This window comes from Lissotriton vulgaris, chromosome 11 (assembly GCF_964263255.1).
Source record: "Lissotriton vulgaris chromosome 11, aLisVul1.2, whole genome shotgun sequence".
In the NCBI taxonomy this organism is placed as follows: Eukaryota; Metazoa; Chordata; class Amphibia; order Caudata; family Salamandridae; genus Lissotriton; species Lissotriton vulgaris.
In genome coordinates this window covers 906,256,362-906,263,382 of record NC_141699.1, presented here as the reverse complement: position 1 = coordinate 906,263,382, position 7,021 = coordinate 906,256,362, and the positions used below count along the sequence as shown (strand labels likewise).

Genomic DNA, 7,021 nt, shown 5'->3' with positions numbered 1-7,021 from the left:
CCGTCCTCTGCAGGTTCCGGACCTCCGTTTGCATATCCGAAACGTCTTCTGTGAGACTGGCCGTCTTAATGTCCAGATTCTTAACCCTGTCATTAGTCTTGCCCAGGTCGGCTCTGATGAGGGACAGGTCAACGGCCATGCCATCCACCTTGTGTGTGAGGACTTCATGCTGTTGCTGCATGTCCGCCCGGAAACTAGTGATGGCTCCCAGAATGTCGGTCAAAGTGGGCTCAGAGCCGTCCGGCGAGCCCGAATGTGGGATGCCCTTGGCAGAGGGACCTGTAGCAGGCGGTGTTTTCAGCTGAGTGTAGCGCTCAATCCGATTCTGCTGTTGTTGTTGCGGTTTATTGCGCCCTCCTCTATTAGACGGCTTGTCGAGGTCCCCCTTGCCCGCCATGTTAGGTCTCAAAGAACAAAGGGCTATGCCAGGCAAGTCCAAGCCCAGAAACCCGGGATGGTGTCCGGGACGTCAGCGGGAGACAGTTCCAGGTGCGCGTCGCCGTCCAACTAGCACCGCTGTCCAGCACACTTCTCCAGTGACGGAAGCAGGCTGGCACTCCGCAGTTCAGCAAGACGTAGTAGCGGAGTCCGCAGAGACAATGGCACCGAGCTGGCACGGAGTCCCACTCGACGTAGCTCCGCGTAGGAGACACCGATTTGAGTTCTGAAAACGGTGCTCGCCTCAGGTAGCCACCAGCAACGAGTATCCACCCTCGTGGATCAGGATTACGGGCAGGATAGTTGCGGAGGATCGGAAGGTCCGCGGAGCTCCGAGCTTACGCGGCCATCTTGGTTGCCCGCGAAGCTCCTCCCATTGGATTGTACTTTATTGCCTACTTTTTCAACTCTCCCTTTGTTTTCACATTCTATATCTTGTTGCCGAATAGAAGAGGAGATGACACAACTTTTGTTGGCAAAATAGTACAGCTTATAATATATAAGATAACAAGTGTGCACGTGGAAGGTCAGTCAGCTCCGTGGAACTGGAATCTGAGTTTCAACTTCCAAAGCAACTGACAGTTACATCTCTTATCGTAAATATGTCATATATTTGCATCGTTAATGAACAGCTGCAAAAGCACAACATTATTGTCAAAAGGCGATACTTCGACAAAAACAACTAGTCATGTGTCTACAAAATATGATTCAGGTACACATGTTATCATTAGCTACACATCCACATCACCGCTACACTAGTGGTGTTCGTGACTTTTCAAGTACTTGAAGCCTAACAATGTTATACTCTCTACACATCTGCTGCCTGGCAAAGCCTAACTTCTCACTTGTTCTGCACCTCTGTTCTGCCTTATTTACCTATTTTCTCAAATACGTATTCTTGCAAGTGGGCCTGTGATCTTCCATTTCAACTGTGCCTAATTATAGACCTCTATTCTACTGAGGATCTTATCTACTTCCCTACCCCTGGGCCCCGATCTGTGCTCTTTTTGATTTTGCTATCAAACACAGCTTAGACCTATATTTCTTCTTTAAGATGTATGTTTGTACACGTCTTTCTGCTGGAGGTTTCATTGACATGAGTAGGCCTTCTTCATTTTCTACATTCATTATAACATTCCTGCCTTTAGTTGATTTTTCAACTACTTTCTCACCTTCCCTATTGCTTAGAGTCATCACTGTGTATACATTCTCCTCAACATCCTGCACTCTATTGACTAATCTAATTGTGAACATTTCCCCTAACTTCTGATGAACCCTTTTGCAACATCCTCTCACTATCTGGATGAGACAGAATATCAGCAACAACATCAGAAAAACAGGCATCAATGCTTTAAATATTACCGGCATCCAGGTAGGTACCCAAGCGGACCACCCTGTGAACCACTCATTGGGGCCACACCCCTCATCCACCATCCTCTTTAGTAAGGTGTGCAAAAGTTGCATCGCCTCTGTTAGTGTTCTGTTATTGGCGTTGTTAGCTGGGATGTAAGTGCAACAGGCTATGCGAATCTTGGTTGAATCCTCCTTCCATCGCTGTCATCAAGTCCAACACATATCTGTGTTGAATAAGAATAACCCTTATGTCTAACAGTTCCTCTTTGATGGCATTGAAACCATCATCAGTGGCATTTATAACTTTTAATAACTCCCAACATGTTATTTGTAAGCAGTGTGCGGTTGCTTTTGCTTGAGTGAACGGAAGGATGCTCCCGAAGAAGATCTGGCCGTCATTAAATAGCCTGTGCTCCTGTGGGACATCTTCGCAGCATGTAGTACCGCAATACTCTGCAGCGCTCTTCCTCCAAGGATGATACAACAAAGTCGTTGGACAGGTCATGGAATGATCATGCAGTTCAGAGATATCTATTCCTGGAATCACCAAGGAGGGAGTGTGCACAGCCACCAAACAGCAGAGGCATCTCCAACCTGAATGGAGCTGTGTATACAGCCATTCTCCACAAGTCCAATAAAAGTCAATTGGACTGTAGGTGCCCCAGTGCATGTCGGAGTTGAATTTTGTGATGTTGCAGTGGATGTTCTCGCCCACCAGTGCTGTTCCATTACCCCTGAAACACAGAGAAAAGAATGGGTTTTCTACCTGCTCGAAGAGTTGTAGGCATTTCTACACAAGTTAACCTAGATATGTTCTCACCCCACACTGCATGACACTTCTGTTGTAATCTATTGTCTGTCTAATTCCCTGTCCTAGAGATAGTCCCCTGCACCTAAATGTAGCGCCATGGTGCCAATGATCATGAACGTATACTGACCCATTTACTCAGAGATATTGGCTTTCGTGACAATCTTGGGGCCTAGGTATTACGGAGTAATTCTAGCAGAAAAGCGAAGGGTCTTCATACCCCTAAAAATCCCTGCTACAATATCCTAGTTCTCCATGTTTCACCCTTGTACCTCATAATCCCGGTCTTGGCCATTGCATCTAACTTCACCACTATCTCTTGGCAATCTGTTAATACATTCATTACATCTGCTAACTCTTCCTCGTTTTGCGTATTGTTTACTAAGAATGTTCCCTGTCTGACCCACAGTGGTTACATCTGCGCTCGTATCCGACAAAGGAAAAGGTGTAACATACACATGGTAATATTTGGGGGTACCTCCTTGGACAAGTGTAACCTATCTGAGTCGGTGGCATGTGGAATCAACGAATAAACCAAACAGTAAGTATTAGCAGTCTGCATACCTATCTCTGACATGTGTTGGTACCACACATTATCTAATAACCCTGCATGAATTCTATGACATAAATATTCTTGCTCAGTTACTGCTCTCTGCAAATACTTAATACTGTTGCGTAACCCCTTACATAAAATAAAATTCCATTTTAATGTAGCTGCTAACATAAGTAGGCGTAAAAATAAAACAGCAATACATACCTGTCTGCTAGTAAAGTCGACAAAATTATCCACTCGCGATTTCAAGAGAGACTTTGTTATCTTATGTCTTGCTTTCCCCCCTCTCATTCCTTTTCTATCTGTGGAGGTGTCGGAGGCAAGGCGGGAACTAGTCACACATCACTCCTGTGAATCCATGGTTTCCGACCATCTACCTTCATTGCAGTGGGAGTACTCATTGTCACCAAGAAGGGACCGTTGTATCGAGGATCCATCCTTATGCGGATGAAATTCTGCATGTAAACTTCCTGGCCAAAAGGCATTGGACTGGTCTGCTAGGATGAGGCAGTCTTCTCTTTTTGCAACACCCGTTTAGAGAAGGACTTAACAGATTTTATTAACTTGGCCAAATAACAACTTATCTTATCCCCTAAAACTTCAGCTGTCTTATGGGCATCTGTTTTTTGCCTTGCCATCATTAAAGAGGTAGGCCTGGGACATCCCGTCGCAATTTGATGTGACGTTAAATGGTAATCCCTTCCTGACTGATTTCTGAGAACGTACAAGGCCAATGGAAGGCAATACAATCATTTCTTTTTCAGAGTGGCACATAGTTTGCTTATTTTATTCTTGAGGACACCGTTAGGGTGCTCCTCTACTCCATTATTTTAGGTTTGATAAACAGATGTCAGTTTATGCTTTATTCCTAAGGCAGTGGAAATGTGTTGGAATACTGTGTTGACAAAATGAGGCCCATTATCTGAGCCGAATGCTTCCACCTCACCCTATCTCGGTATCACCTCTCTTATCATAAAGTTGGCTGCTGCTTTAGCATCATTATGCTCACAGGGTTCTGCCTAAACCCATCATGAAAATGGACAAACAATTACTATAAGATACCTGTAATTGCTACAACTTTCTATCATGTCGACAAAATCTAAATGTACATTTTGAAATGGACCTTTTGGGCGTGATATTGTTAAAATGATCATCTTTAAAGTTGGCTTGGGGCTATACTGTTGACATATTGCACACTCTGCAATGTACATATAAATCATTTCAGATAATTGTGGAATAAACCAACCTGCCTGTAATGTAGCAAGAAGATACTCTTTTGCGGTGTGTGCTGGAAGGTGTAGTTGCTCTAGAGTCGTGTACAACAGAGCTTGTGGCATTACTGGCTTGCCTGTACTCTTCTGCCTGTAAATAAAATTTGCTGGTGACTGAATGCAACCTCGCTGTTCCCATAGCTCCCTTTTGTGTGGTAGTGCTTGTTCTTGCAATTCACGCAAAAGTAATTTTGCGTTCTCTGTGTATGGAGTGGCAGTTCTGTATCATCCTGTTGCCAGCTTGTCATCATACCTAATGTGTATTCATCGTACGGATTATAATTTGGAGAGGCTTTAGCTGCCTCTTTTGCTGCCCAATCTGCCAGAGCCTTACCCCTGGAGACAGGATCTTGCTGATTGGTGTGTGCTGCACATTTTCTCTACTGCTACTTTAGATGGAAGTGTTAGACCTTCTATTACTTGTGCCACTAAATCTTTATTCATTATGGGGGACCCATCAGATTTAGGAAATCCCCTTCTCTCCCATTTGTGAATGCTAAGAATGTACAGTGGTGGTGACACAGGCTGAGTCTGAATACATGGTGACATCCAGTCCCTCAGCTTGCTGCAGTTCATCAATAATAGGCACTAATACAGCTGCTCTACTGAAAAATGAGAAGGCAGTGGTAGCTGGCTAATAATTTGTAATGCATTAGATAATCCTTGATGTTCAGCTCTTACAACAGCTGCTCCTGAATTTCATATCCCAGTTTCCTAATCTATGAAAGAAGAACCATTTACAAAGCGCAACATGCTCCCTGAGATGGTGTCTTCTCCTACCTTGCTCTCTTCTTATGGTGTGTAATTAGCACAGGCATGTACCTGAAACTGGGTGTACGAAGAATGTTGCTGGGTTAACAGTATGACAGCGAACCACCTGTACAGATAGTGCTGAAAGAATTACTTCATACCCAGATTACATACAGTGTTAAAGGTGATTCTATCACTATTGTAGTGCTTTTCTAAACAGCAAACGCTGCTGTAGCCAGTGCTTGCTCACATAGGTAGTGACCTTTCATAACAGGATATATCAGCCCTCTTTAGGAGGCAATTGGTTTGTGTCCCATAGATGCCACTATCATTCCATTGCAATGACAAAAGAGGTAGAATAGTTTACTGTAGTCAGGCGTATCTAACACTGGAGCATTTGTAATTGAATTCTTCAGCTCCCAAAATGCTGTCTCTCTTTCATCGGTTCAGTTTATTTTGTTTCCATTGGTACAGGACTCTTTTAAAGGATTCAAAGTGGTGCAGTCAGGGTGTTATAGTCAAATACCCACTGCCTCACATAATTGCAAAGTCCTAGAAACTGCTGCATTTGTTTTGTGGTGTTGGGCTTAGGCACGTTTCTGATGATCTCTGCTCAGTCTCGTGTTACCCTCATCTCATACCGCTAGGACTCTTGCATAGAGAGATAGTTCCACACTGGGTTGCCCCATTCCTGAAATATACAATCTTTGTCAATTGCTAAATCGATAGGTTGAAAAGACCCTTGTTTAGGCCTTTGCATCCTCTCGTCCTTTTTAGTCAATTTTTCTGCCAATTCACTCGGGAAGGGTTGACAATAATTACTACCCTGCTTATATTCTATTATTATGTTAAATCTGACCTACTCTTTTTTAGAATTGATATCCTCTACATTCATAGGGTGTCTCTTACTACCATTAATGACTCCCTGGAGGACACAGGCGGAAATTATATGTTCTCCTGTTAGTATCCTGTTTACTTGCATCTCTATTAAGCCTATCTTCCCACTCCTCATCTTTCTCTGCCCCTGCTGCTGCTTGTAACTCATTCGGGGAGTCGTAATATTGTGGCGTCTCTATATCCCTCTTCCATCCATTTGCCTCTCTCAAAGACTCTGCAGAAGTGTCTCCTAGCCTAAGAATTACATGTTCCGTAGTCCATTGTTCTGGAAGGGGAGCAGGGCTTTTAGAGCAGTCTGTCTAAAAGTGTGCTGGAATTCATTTATGCAAACACAAGGAGATGATGGAGGGAGCGCTGAAACTTTTTAGACACTCGCCCCCAGTCACAGTTCTGGGGTGAATCCATCATCATTCTTTAGCTCACGTCGCCACCTCAGTTCAACCCAGCTATATGCAAATCAGTCTTGACCCTGTGCCTCATGGGAACAGTCCTGCCTTAACTGCCAAGCCAGGTCTTCCCTGAACCGGAAACAAGCATCCTGGCACCGGTTTCTGGGTAACACCCTTCATCAGCCAGGCTAGCTTGAATCCAGTGGCAAAGTGAACAAGGGACCCATGGCTGGGCATACCATGCCTACGTAGGGCGAACAAAGCAAACACAAGGAGATTAAGGCCGGAGAGCTGAAACTTTTCAGACACTCATCCGCAGTCACAGATCTGTGTTGAATTGATCATCATTCGTTAGCTCACTTCGCTACCTCAGTTCAGGCCCAGCTATATGCAAGTCAGTCTTGACCCTATGCTTCATGGGAACAGTGCAGCCCAAACTGCCAAGCCAGGACTTCCCTGAACCGGAATCAAGCATCCTGGGACCGGTTTCTGGGTAACACCCTTCATCAGCCAGGCTAGTTTGAATCTAGTGGCAAAGTGAGGAAGGGACCCAGGTCTGGGC

The 7,021-nt window shown here is 44.6% G+C and overlaps 1 pseudogene; it reads right to left on the bottom strand.

Annotated features, from left to right (window-relative positions):
* Positions 1-1,416: 1,416 nt before the first annotated feature.
* On the bottom strand, positions 1,417-2,296 carry LOC147683667 (uncharacterized; annotated as a pseudogene).
* Positions 2,297-7,021: the final 4,725 nt, after the last annotated feature.